This window comes from Tinamus guttatus, unplaced genomic scaffold (genome assembly GCF_059628265.1).
Source record: "Tinamus guttatus ecotype Peru unplaced genomic scaffold, ASM5962826v1 Tinamus_guttatus_pri_ptg000408l, whole genome shotgun sequence".
NCBI classification, from domain to species: Eukaryota; Metazoa; Chordata; class Aves; order Tinamiformes; family Tinamidae; genus Tinamus; species Tinamus guttatus.
The window spans coordinates 1,696,278-1,710,007 of record NW_028288942.1 but is presented as its reverse complement, the minus strand read 5'-3'; positions in this window follow the sequence as shown (position 1 = coordinate 1,710,007).

The window sequence follows — 13,730 nt, the reverse complement described above, 5'->3', positions numbered from 1 at the left end:
TTAGAGTAAACACCTGCTTGGCAGGTATTGGGGTCAGTGGGTCTTTACTGTCTGCCCTCAGCATGTCCTATGGAGCAGTGATCTTCCCTGGTGACATCCTTGGGGAAAAGCCCTTTCAGCTCAGGTTTGATGGTACAGGTGGCATTCACAGAGGTGGCATTCATGGTGGCTTCTTTTGACGTCAATGAGCTCCTGTCACATGAGTGAGCTCGTCCTCATGATGCTTTTTTTCCACCTTCAGACAGCAAGACACCCTGGTGGTGACAATTTCGACTTCAGTTTAAAGCAACAGGAAAGCCTTGTATGAGGTGTTCATGATTCACTCCCTCTCAGACAGGGTAGGGAACTGAAATATTGATAGTCACAGAGGAGATGGACACAGAAGGGCTTCCAGATGGCAAAGGAAAAGTTCAGAGAGGACAGAATGACAACAGCTGTGTACGCTTGGCCTGCACTTCTGCTTTGAGCAGGGTTCACTCCGGGGCATAAGGGCAAAGGTTGGATGAGAGGCCAGCCAGGACCAGCCCAGCAGACTGGTGATGCCCACCAGAACATGGGAGTCTCAACAGATCTCTACAGAACAGTTTCCTCAGGCTCTAGCTGAGGTTTGGACTCTTTTTTTTTTTTTTTTTTTTTTCTCTTTCAGTCTTCAGGAGACCCATCAAATAGAAAGGAGCTAATCCATCTAAGGGACCTGCTCCCCAAGCATAATTCCTCAAAGGATAAAGTACTTTTCTCCCAGAACTGACAGGAGGAGGTAGCACATTCCTGAGCCTGCTCCACAGCTGTACTCTTCTCTGACTCCAGGACCTGCAAAGAGAGGGAGGGAAAATGACCAATCTGTGAGGCCTCTGAACCAGCAGATTATCCCAAACATGAAGAAGATTAACTCCAGTTAGGTGGCAATGTGTAAGCAAACACCCTCAGGAGAGCCGAAGGATCAGCTGAGGGCCTTTTGGGAGGCAGAGAGCCTTAGCGGAAGAGCAGGGAGTCTGACTTCAGACCTTTTTTTCTTACTCTCTCCTGCTCATGATCTGCAGCCCTCCTCTCTGTCCCCGGCTCCATACTGTCCTGGGGAGGCTGTCTGGGCTTTAGCGATGAAAAATTTGGTGGAGGGTCCATTTTCACAGGAAGATTTGTTTCCCTCCTTGTCTTCCTCATCATGCTCAGCCTCCCCGCAGTGAGATCATCTGTCGTTCTGCTCCTTTGCTCTGCTTGCTCCAAACAGAGCAGCATCTTCACCCAGCTGAACTTTTGAACCCCCTGACTCTTCAGGAGGTAGGAAAGCAAATACAGTGAGTTTGCCCAGCTCTAATAACAACATTGGCGAAGGGATCTTGCATTTCTATGGCTGCTTTCACTCTAAAAGGTCCCAGATTTCCTTCACAGTAGAGCTAAAATGTCCCTCCACCTCTGGGAAGCTCGTGCCGCTGCTAGGCAAGGAGCCAGTGCGAACAACGGGGAGGGGAGATGTGATCAGGAGCCGGATACAGAATACCTGCTCCCAAGCAAAGTGCCAGGCCACCCTGCCCACTGCAGCAGTGAAAAGCCGTGCCTCCTCGGCACTGGGGAACTTCTGTGCCATGGAAAGTTTGGAAAGGCTGCAAAAGAAAGATAGTTTTTTTTTTTTTAACATTTTTTTAAAAGATTTTTGATAGTATGTAACCAATATGAACTTGCATGCTTAGCTGCATGAAATCTGGGTTAAAAATAGCCATTGATTCTAATGGTGTGGGGCAGCCTTAGGTGAATGAGTCCCAAGGTGAATTATGAAATCTAATATATGTTCTCTCCATAACGAGTTTGTTTTCTATTTAGAGTTATTTACCTTGGTCTTCATACCTGCTGGAAATAGAATACTGCTCTCAGATTTCACAACGGATCCGAGCTAGATCGGGACACAGCCACGTAGCAGACAAGGAGAGTGCTGTTATTGAGGACACAGTGCCCTTCTTAGCTATGCCATTAGTCGAAGGAGTTTCTGACCATGTCTTCTTGCACAGGACCATTGGCTTAGCTAAGATGTGGTGCCAGTGGGTGAATATGGGCTCCAGATACACTTGTGATTTGCTTTATATATGTAATATCTATCTGTCTAGCCACAGATATGTTTGACAATACATGAGTTGATCATTTAATCATAATCTGATCATTTATCGAACCAGTGCACTTCTGCATTGCATAGCTGTATAAATCTGGTCTAGATCAGGCATGGTAATACATTGGGCAAATTAGCCAGAACACTATGACATTCATGTCAGCCCTGGGGCATCTTTGGGAGGGCAGTCAGTACCTGATTCAGAAGAAAAGAATACTGAATTGTTGTGTCAAAAATTCATAAGTGATTTTGAGCCAACAGAGCAAGTTTCTACTCATCTGCCCTCTGCATTGCACGGCCGGGTTGTGTTTAATCTGATGTCAGGAGCCTGGTAGCCAGAGTTACGACCTTGTCAAACTACAGCCTGAATCAGATGGGAAGACTCTCCCTTCAGCTTGTGCTGTTCCAGCGCCTGAAGCTGGTCCCATGGGCAGAGGCAGGGCATGCAGGGGAGAGGGAAGCGGCTTGACAGCTAGCTGTTTTCTTTTTTTGTTTGTTTTTTCCTCAGTAAAACTATTTTCCCCTGTGGTTTTCAGTAGTAATTACAGCTAGTCACACAGGTCCTTTTTTCCGCATTTTTTTTCTTTTAAAACTATTTTCTAAAAGGAAATCATTGCAACACTTAGTCTGAGACATCACTGTCCGTGGACTCCTCTTTCTCACATCTATTTGCCCACATGTTCTTATTTGCCTGCTCTTCCATTTTTTTTCAGGAGGCAGTCTGTCCTCAGAGAGATTAAAATAGAAATGCAAAGAGCTGTTCCCTGGAGAAAAGGATACTCTCAAGTGACCTTCTTTCTCTTCCTTAGTGAAAAATTGCCATCTTGGATGAATTGCTTCAAAACAAGAGCTATCCTTTGCCGGCTTTGAGCCAAGTCATCCCATTACTTTGCATGTACTTGGTTGCTGGCCCTTCCGCTAACATCCATGAACTTTCCCCCACCAAAGCACATGCATGTTTCAAAGCACAACTACACTGTAACAGATTTGTTGGGTCTTTTCTGTCCATAATCATATACACTCCTTAATGGTTGTGCTGTCTTTGCCCAGAACAGTGAAATATTGACACCTGAACACTCCTTCAGGCAAAGTCTGGTTGCTTAAGTATATAACTGCAGTTGTCTCCAGATATCATAGTTACATAAATACCCTTTTGCTGACCGCCATTCAGGTTTGAGCAGGCTTGTCCCAGCACCTAGGGAGAAGGCAGCAGAGCTGTTGCTCCCATGGTGTCGCTGGGGCCTGATCTCACCAGGTGTGCCCTCGAGAAGAGCAGGGAGCTGCCGCTGGGCATCTGGCAGCAGCAGCCCTGCAGCTGGCTCTCACTCCCTTTCTCATCAGAAAGGGCAGTTGGACCAGGCTCACTCCTTGCTTCCCATCCATGTAAAGCGCTTGGGAAAAGACAGCTTTTGCTTTAAAAGGCAGTTTTTTGCTGATCACAGGGAAAACCTTATCACCCTTGATCTGGGAGCGCAGAGCTAGCCAGATTAGAGGTATTTCTCTGTACTCACATCATTCCCAGCAACCTAAATCTCCCATCATCAGCCAAAGCATGAGGGAATAGGGGTTAGTGGTGGCAGTGGAGGAGAAGAGGTTCTTAGCAGAAGATCAAATCTCAAAGCACTGCATTTGCACTCATCAGGAGGCAATAAAGAGGCGAGGCAGGCAGGAGAATTAGAGATAAGGGCAAACAACACACTGTTCCCAGACCAATGTCCTGCCCCGGGTAAAAGTGGGGGGCGCAGCCTGATGCATTCTTGACATTTTGTTCTCCCAGCTGATGCCAGCTCCGTCCTTATCAGATATCTCCACGGCCAGTGATTTTTCACAGTGGATAACACTGCCAAACTCTATAGGAAAAAAAATCATAAACTTTTGTCCTAAGCAGCTGAGCAGAATGCTCCCTTCCCAGACTTCAGGCAGAGGGTTTTTTTTTAGCTTTACCTTTTCCACAGCTCTTCGTTTAACCCCTTCTCTGCCCTGCACATTGATCCGCCCTGACCTGCATGAAGATGAGGTTGGATGATGAATCTTTGGTAAATGCTCTCGAGGTTCCTGCATTGCAGGAGCAACTGTACTGAATATGCAGGCACGGAGTTGAGATAGGGCTGCACAGCCAGAAGAAGGTTGCCCTCACAGGCCAAGTTAGCAGCCCAGAGAGGCTCTGCTTAACCCCTGACAACCGTGTCTCTCCATGGAAAAAAACATTCCCCTTTTCTCCCTCCCCACTGAGGCAAGCTACCCCTGTGCTGGCATGTGCCCAGATCCATAGTTCCCAAGGGCTCTACGTGCTCCACATCCAGATGTTCCCTCCATTTCCAATGCACCAAGGGAGCCACCTCTGCCGCGGCCACCTCTGTTCAGCCACTGCTGGCAGCAATCTGGCCTCACCTTCCAGCACAAGTAGCACCCAGTGCTCCCTCTCAAACACCTGAGCTGATTCTGGCCACATCTCAAGGATGCCTTAGCTGCTGCTCTTCCTTCATGCTGAGTTATATGAACCTGGGCTTGGTGTCCCTGCAAGGTGTGAGAGACACCCTCCTTGTTCTGCTGGGTGCCAGGTTCTTGTCTAAAGTGGTATTTGGGCATCATGGTTACGTATACCAAAGCCAGGGGAGCTGGGGAGGCAGGCTGAATGCTACCCTTTAGGTTCTGTGCACTGAGATGAGACAGCTTTTCATGAAGTTACTACACACAGGCAATGGCTTTAAAAGCACACCCTTACCAAGGGCACCATGTGATGGTATTGTTAAAGTGAGCTTTTTCAATGGGTTGTTAAGGTGCTGCTCTGCCCTCCACCGGCCCATGTGCCACTTTGTGCTCCAGAGGACTTCTCAGCCCTCCCTTGGATGGGTCCTCCTAGCTTGGGCAATAGAAAGCACGTTACCTTTGGCCAGGCGACTCTGGCCTTGGTCAGCTCCAGGCAAATCTGCCATCAGTGGAGGAAGGAGCCTGGCTGGGGTGCGTATTCAGGAGACAGTGCCCACACCCCAGGGTACCAGGCATGGACCCTCAGGCTCCTTGCAAGGGATCTGCCTTATCCTGGACCTCTGCTGAACTGCAGCATCCTGCTCCAATCGCCTGGGCTCTACCATAAACGCATTGCGCCCATTCTCTCGTCTTCCTTCTCAAACCGAAAGGGAAGAGTAACAGCAGGGTTCATTAGTGCAGGGCACAGCTATAAACAGGCAGAACAACTCACCTGAAAAACACTGCCTGGTGACTGCTGCAGCGCTTCTTGCCATTGTTCAGACCTGCCGGATTGCTCCAGGACATCAGACACAGCAACCTTTTTCCTTGTCTGGGTATTTCCTACTCCCTGCGGGGCTCGGGGATCTCATCCTTTCCTGTAGCGCTAGCCTCAGATTTTAGGGGAGGGTTGTGTGCGCTGTTTCATCTTCCTTGTCTCTTTAATCTGCTCCAAATTCCCACTGTCAGAGACACCAGGATCTCTCTCCTCAGCTTCCTCTTGAAGGTGAGGTCAGCTTGTAGAAATCTGCTCTTCATTAGGAGCTCTACTCTAGCATATATAATGTATATTCTATAACATGTAATGTCCATTGTATATGTGTATATACATATATATATATGCTGTCTCTGAGATTGAATATATACACACTGCACAGTTACTTGTCTATAATGTGTGCATGTATTTATACACACTGTACTATATATCACTAACTACTCTGCAGCGCTTTGCAATGGAAGTCTCTTTTAACAATGATGTAAAGGGTATTCATGGTACAAGCCTTGGGGGAAGAAATCAATCATTTTATCAGAGGAACTGATACAGCTGATTAACTGGGCAAATTTCTGGGCCAGGTAAAGCCCTTCTTTGGGTCTTTCTTAAAAGAAGCAGGATTATTTTCCATTTTTGTCCACTCTTGCATTGTATGGAAGCAAGCAGCTCTAGCAGCTACCAGTCTGACTGTCTTCGCAGAGTGCTCTACTGCAGACCCACTGAAGTGTAGCAAATTTTTGCATATAATCAGATCATAGCATAAGATACCAGCTATGTCTAGCCATATTCACATCATCTTGTCTTGAACAGTTTGCCCTGGGCTCACGCACAGTCTTCCTTGACCCACATACTGAGCTCTGCAATCCTAACTAACTCATCTGGACCCTTTTCTGCAGTGCTGCAGATCTCCATCTGAAAGACTAGAGAAGGACTCTGCTCATGAGAGTCTAGCCATTTTATTTTTTGGAGGGAATATGCTGCGTTGCTTGGCGCATTTGGAGTTAGTTCTGGCTCTCCAGATTGTCTATCTTGTTTTAGGATCATGGACTGATCTCTTCTAAAGGATTTGGCTATGCTTGTCCTTTCCTTTCTCCTCCCCTCTCTTCTCTGTATGATGTGATTTGCTCATCCATCACAAGCTTTGCTAATGTCGCCTTCCTTTGACGGAAAAAATGCTTCTCTTATTTAATGTGGACTGTAGAATGCCTCTCATTTCTTTCAAGCTTAGCTTTCTTCACCTTAAGAGGTACTTATCTGAAAACTACCACCAAGTGCATCAGAGGAGACAGTGTAAGAACTGAGGCTGTTTTGCAAGGTCTTGTTATTTACATGCACCTTGTACAGACACAGAGCAAAACTTTGACCTTCCTCGTCTGCTTCCCAAGGTTCTGGAGCTCCAGTGGAGCTTTGAGTGCTCTGTTCTTTGGTTCTAACATTTCCTCTGTATTTCCGGCACCAAGTCATTATAAGCATTTACTCAGTATTCCAGGTATTAATTTATAGAAGAGGGGCCTGCCTATGGTCAATAAAGAGGTGCCTTTTTATCAATTGCACTCAAATTCTGCCTCTTCTCTACCCTCCAAAAAAGTGTTTCCTAGCACCCTCTCACCCACTTCAAGCTTTCAATGCAAAGCACTGGAAGTCACAGGACTGTCTGTTCCTGGATCCTTGCAGTGGCAATACTGGATCTTCCAGGGAAGCAAATCATGCCTCCACGATCCTTCCCTATCCGACCAGGCCAGATTTTTTACTGACTTCACATGTGCACACTGGTTTTATCCCTGAATTTATGAACCAGATGCACCAACGAGGTCTTTGAGAGGTTTTCCAGAACAGCCCAAGTACATACCACTTGGTCTCTATCTAGGGCCAGTCTCTAGCACCTCAAATTGGAGTCAGCTGGGACTATCCTGATTTTACAGGAATATGTAGCAATGGGGGACTGTTACACAAGTGGCTTGCGGACAGCCATGAAATCTGGCTAGACTGCATGCCTTCCCCCTGACTCTGCAGGAATTAAGTGCATCTGTGATGGGAGCGAAAAACTTAAGAGCGTAAAGAGCCCCTGGGTCACAGCTCAAGAGCAGAGAGAAGCTGCAGCTCGGCCAGAGGCTGTTTCTAGGTACCACACAGACACTGCTAGAGGTGCGATGATTGGACATCGGCAGTCAGAAGACGCTGCCATCTGTCCCCACTCCTCTTCACCTTTCCAACTGTGCAAGGCCATGCAAGGACAGTGTTGTGCCTTGTGCGAGCCCCATGGCCATGACTGCCTTTTACAACAGACAGAGGAGGCCACCTTTGCATGGGCCAAATGGACAAAGAGAACAGAGACAGCCCTCTTGGAGCAGGTGTCCCACCCTGAACTGGCTTTCACTTTGGTGGTTATATAATGATGACAAAATTTCATCAAACCGTGGTCAAGCTAAATCACTTGAGACCCATTCAATGTCCAGACACAAGGACAGTATGCCACTGCTGTTACACTTTACAGTCACATCTGGTGTTCGCAAGGGAACCTTCTGTCACGTCTCTCCCAGAAGAAGCTTCCGGGAAGCTCCTGCTGTAGCATTTACCAAAGTCCCCACCAAAGGCAGCCTAAAAGAGCAAAATGCACAGCCCAACTCATTTTGGTGGATATGACTCCATTGGTGCACAGCAATAATAAGTCCATGCTTAACACCGCTTCTCTGAGGACAGCATTGGCAAAAACCTTAATTCGCCCTAGCAATATAAACCCACTGGAGGTGGGTGGAAGCAAGTGGAGTGAGAGTGGATGTGTACTTGTAGTGCTCATGTTGCAGAGAGAAAGAGAGGAAATGAGTCTAAAAGTGCAAAAGAGAGGAAGTGGGAGAAAAACAACACAAAGAAAACGCTGCATCCATTGAACGGGACTTGAATTGTTATCTGGGCTGCTGTTTGACTGACTTACGGTATTACTAAATCCTATTCTCCCCGCACAGGGAAAGAAACCCTGCAACTGTGCATTGTCAGCATGACGGAAGAAACAAGAGCAGCTGATCCCGGTTGGGGCAGTATTCCTCCCGGCCTCACAGACCAGCCTTTGTTCCCAGTGCAATGACAAAGGGCTCCCTTCTTTTCTCTACCCCCATCAAGTTGTTTGGTGACGTGTCAGAATAGTGCATTTTTTCCAAGAATAAATCCAGCCTGGCTTGGATGACCTGGCCCCTTCCACTCGGGCCTCCAGGCCACCTCCCAGCCCCTGGGGAGCCCTCACCTTGTATGCCCGTGCCCATCTTGGTGTAGTCTGGAGAAGCTGTGTCCTTGTGGGAACCCGTTATTATTAAGCTACAATCAGAGGCAGGGCACAACCGTGAGCCCAGAGCCAGCAGATCCCCACGGGAGTTTCATGTGTTGAGCCAGGAGTGTGCACGGTGCTCATATCCCTTTCCCATTCACCTGTCTGGTGGCTCTCAGCATCACCTAAAGCTGTCACTTGGATGCTCTGCTTTCTTGTCCTCTTCTAACAGATGAGTGCGGGGTAATGAAAAACGTATTGGTGGGTGTTAGCTGCTCTTCCATGTTACCTCTTTCTCCCCCACATGGAAGAATTTACAGATTTCACAGATTTTAACTGCACTTACACCTTCATTATTTTTTCATGGTATGCAGAGATGAACTCACACACAGACATGCAGAGACACAAAACAGGGTTCACGCCCTGACCCCCACCCACTGGCCGACATATGAGAAGACACATCTGGAGGCATCAGCACAGACACCTACTTACAGAGCATGGACAGAATACTATAGGAAGATAATAGTAGACAGACAGATGCCTTATAGTGCTATCCAAGAAATCCTAAGTCTGTCACTGTCCCCTGAGGGAATGTGACAAGAGCAGCACAGCACATTCCAGAAGCACAGGATGGCTGATGTTGGAAGAGACTCCTGGGGATCATGTAGTCCAACCCCCTGGATCAAGGAGGGTCAGCTAGAACATGTTGCACAGGGTTGCATCCAGGCAAACTATGAATATCTCCAGGAAAGGAGACTCTACAACCTCTCTGGGCAACCTGTTCCAGTGCTGTATCACCTTCACAGTCAGGAAGTTTTTCCTCAAATTCAGGTGGAACTTCCTGTGCTTCACTTTGTGCCTGCTGCCTCATGTCCTGTCACTGACCGCCACTGAAAAAGAGTCTGGCCCCATCTTCTTGGCACCCTCCCTTAAGGTATTGTACACACTGATCAGATCACTTCTCAGACTTCTCTTCTCTAGGCTAAACAGGCCCAACTCCCTTAGCCTTTCATTATGAGAGAGATGCTCCAGTCCCCTGATCATCTTTGTAGCTCTATGCTGAATGCTCCATGTCCCTCTTGTACTGGGGAGCCCAGCAATGGACACAGCACTCCAGGCATGGCCTCATCAGGGCTGAGTAGAGGGGGAGGATCATCTCCCTCAACCTGTTGGCAACGCTCCTCCTAATGCAGGCCAGGATACCACTGACTTTCTTGGACACAAGGCATGTTGCTGGCTCATGGTCAACTTGTCCACCATTCTTCCAGGTCCTTCACTGCAGAGCTGTTCTCCAGAAGGTCAATCCCAAACCTGCAGTGGTGCATGGAGTTATTCCTCCCTAGATGCAGGATCCTGCACTTGCCTTTATTGAACTTCTTGAGGTTCCTCACCGCCTACCTCTCCAGCCTGTCCAGATCCCTCTGAATGGCAGCACAGTCCTCGTGTATCAGCCACTACTCACAGCTTTGTAGCATCAGCAAGCTTGCCGAGGGTGCACTCTAGCCCTTCATTGATGAATAAATTGAACAAGACTGATCCCATTATTGACCCCTGAGGGACACTGCTAGCTACAGGCCTCTAACATTAGATTTTAAGGATCTTGTTTCAGTGTCTCCCTTTCAGAAAATGGGGAAATCATTTTCTAATTTGTGAGACCAGCACACAGCAGTGAACAGAGGAGCCTATGGCACAGGGGGCAAGCTTCTGAAACAGTTTTGACCTATGAGAAGTGTTCAGCAAGAATATCACACACTAGCAATCATCTGTACACACAATCAACATCAATGCTCTCAGGTGAGTCAAAATCTATCCTTGGAAGTTGTGTCTCCAGTTCTGTTTGTATACAAAAGCTGAGCTACAAGAAATGTCCTGCCTTGATTAAAACACGAGCATTTATTAATGGAAGTTAATAAGGTAAGGCTGACTACATCATTCAAAACAAGGTGCTTTAGAACAATATTCTCCTCTCTCATTATACTTAATTTGGAGCTTGTTCCCTTTTTTCATTTTTTAGCTCTGTCTGATGCCTGGCAAAATAACTCGCATGAAGTCTTGCAGCCACTAATGCAGACATACAGAGGAGACCTGCCTCTGTCCTCAGGCCTCCACAAGCAAGCCAGAAATACTTAGCTCAGTCTTTCCTCTGGAATCTGGGTCCTGGGTCTTTGATTTTTTTAGAGCAGGAATGGGCCAGATGATTCCGCATGTAGGAAGAGGAAGCTCAGGAGAACAGCGATGAAAAGGATAGATAAAAGACACTTTGTGGTGCAAGACTTCTTGCTAACTTATACGTGTTTATTTGTCTTAGCTGTTGGGCCAGTTCCCCATCAGGAGAGGTACTAACATGTCTACTTGTATCAGAGAACACACAACTACAAAGACATGCCAGACCTGTGCATTTCTGGGAGGTTATTGAAGAAGCATCTCTTACTTTTGCTTATAGGAGTCATCTATGCATCCAGATTTAAGGAGAAATGAGACCAGGGATTCATTTTATTTTATAATATAATATAGCTCAAGCTAAAATGGGCCAAAGCACTTAATTTTGCTTCTACATTTTTGGGGGTGAATTGGCCTTATGCAGTTGGAATAGCTTACAGCATAGCTTAACCAAGACTTCCCACAAAAGAGTAGTCATGTAGGTTGTAATCCCTGTGGCAACAAAATCTTAGAGAAGGGTGAAAGAGATGTTTGCTATGATGCTATTTGGAGTTGGTCGAGAGAGGTAGAGTTTGGCTCAAGATGGTGTTTATGGTGCTCAACAGAGAATAATTTACAGTGGCTAGGAGGAAGCCTGTATGTTATTATGGCTAAAATCATCTCTCAGTATCTAGCCTCTGTTTTAAGTAGGTGATATGTATGTGTTCTCATTCCAGTACCCTTCAGTCTTTTAGCTGAAATGGCAATTCTCCTTTGCTGGGATTTATCCACCTCAGGTATTAATAGGCAGCAATCATACACCCTCTTAACATTTATCTTGCTGGGCTAAAAAAAGCAAAGCCCTTCTAGACTCACATGATCATGTCTGCTTTTTTTTTCTAGGTCACACTAGTGCCATTCCTGGCACTTGTTACATCTTTCTCTCTCCTCTTCCAGTTCTTGAGAATGGCACTGCTGTCCTCCTCCATTACAATGTCATTTTAACTCGAAAGAAACATGTACATTCTTCCTCCAAGGAAACACCTACATTTTTCTTCCAAGGTCAGGTACCTCCACTCATCTTCGCTTTTCTTTAGAGCAGTGCAAATCCTTCAGTCTCGCTGGTCCAGCCATGACAACTGCCTGCCATGCCCCTGGGATGGACAGTTTCATTGCCAAGTTCTAGCTCCTTCATTATATTGCTCATGAGCTGGAGAGAGTCCAGCACAGGGCTACAAGGATGATTCGGGGCCTGGAACATCTGCCCTATGAGGAAAGACTGAGAGAGCTGGGCCTGTTCAGCCCGGAGAAGAGAAGGCTGAGAGGGGATCTAATCAGTGTCTATAAGTACCTCAAGGGAGGGAGTGAGGAGGATGGTGCTGGCCTCTTTTTGGTGGTGGCCACCAACAGAACTAGAGGAAATAGCCAGAAACTGAAGCATCAGAAGTTCCACAGGAACTTAAGGAAAAATTTCTTGACAGTGAGGGTGACAGAGCACTGGAACAGGTTGCCCAGAGAGGTTGTGGAGTCTCCTTCTCTGGAGTTCTTCAAAACCCGCTTGGACGCAGTCCTGTGCCACGTGCTCTAGGTGACCCTGCGTGTGCAGGGGGGTTGGACTAGATGACCTCTAGAGGTCCCTTCCAACCTTAAGCATTCTATGATTCTATGAGCTCTTGGTCTTAATGTTCAGTTGTTTCCATTGCTTCTACCATTTTCCCACCTGGACTAGTTACATAACATTGGATGGAGCATCTGCTTCCTGCTCCAATCAGTGTTATGTTCTTGCTGTCATATTTTCCTTTATTCATCATTGTATCTTAGTCTTTATGCTCTTCATCCAGCTACATATCAAAAGTAAAGGATACCACACAAATCCCAACTAAAAAGAACACACAGCCTTGCAAATCCTCCTCCCCAGGCCTTTATTTAAAGTTTGTTTTTCCAACCTCACTCCCAGAGGGCTATGTTCCTGCACATACACCCTTCAACTTCTAAGGAGAGCCCTCTTACTGGAGATGCCACCAATGTGACAACACCTCGCTAGCAGCAATTCTGTTATGCCTGGGCATAGGCTTTGCTCTTTTTGTCCAAATATCATTGAGAAATGAGTGCTGCTTTGGGTAGTGTCTCCAGCCATCCTTCTTTCATTTCAGTGGGAATCTGGCCATGGTACTTGCCTCACCATAAAGGAAATTGCTAGTTTATCATCGTATCACTTTTGTAAATGGAATGAAAGCTTCTCTTAAAACAAAGGTTGTGTTTTCCTGTAGCTTCTGGTGGTCCTTGGCTTCATTCTGCCCCTGCAGCTTTTCCTTGGCAGATCTCCCTGTAGTTTCTCCTCCTTTCCATGTTCCTGGGACACGTGCTCACTCTCATTCCTGAGCATGTGTACTTAGTGCATAGGAACGGCCTGGGATAGGATGACAGGATCTTTGCTGCAGTGGGATTTCCAGCCACATGAGCACATACCTTCTGATAGCCTAAAACCAAATAAAAACCTCTTTAGCAGATGTGTGTAAGCAAGTGAAATATGGTAGCTGTTGAGCAACTGTGGAGGAAAACTACCATATAGCTTTAGTCTTCAGAGCATAGGGACATTTTATTCCTTTAAAAGTTTTGGCTGGAGCTAACTAGAGTGGAAACCTGACCTCACAGAAATGGCTGAGAGACTTCCTTCAGTGTGGAAGTTCTAAACCTCATTTAGCCTTACCAAGATCCCAACTCTCAAGCTCACTTAAAATAGCAAGGACAGGTTGCAACAGAACAGCACCAGAACATACGACAGTCTTTGCCTCAAGAAAGCAACTCTGGTTACGAGTTTTAGCCAAGACTATCACTTCCCCAGGAGATAGGCAAATACTACTACACTCATCATATGGTGCAGTTGACTGACAGCTGTTAAGTGACCTGGGCATTGTTTTTGACAGAATCCAGCCAGACACCACAAATCCAGGCAGTTACAGCTGGCCTTCAGCACTGAGAGCTGGGAGTAG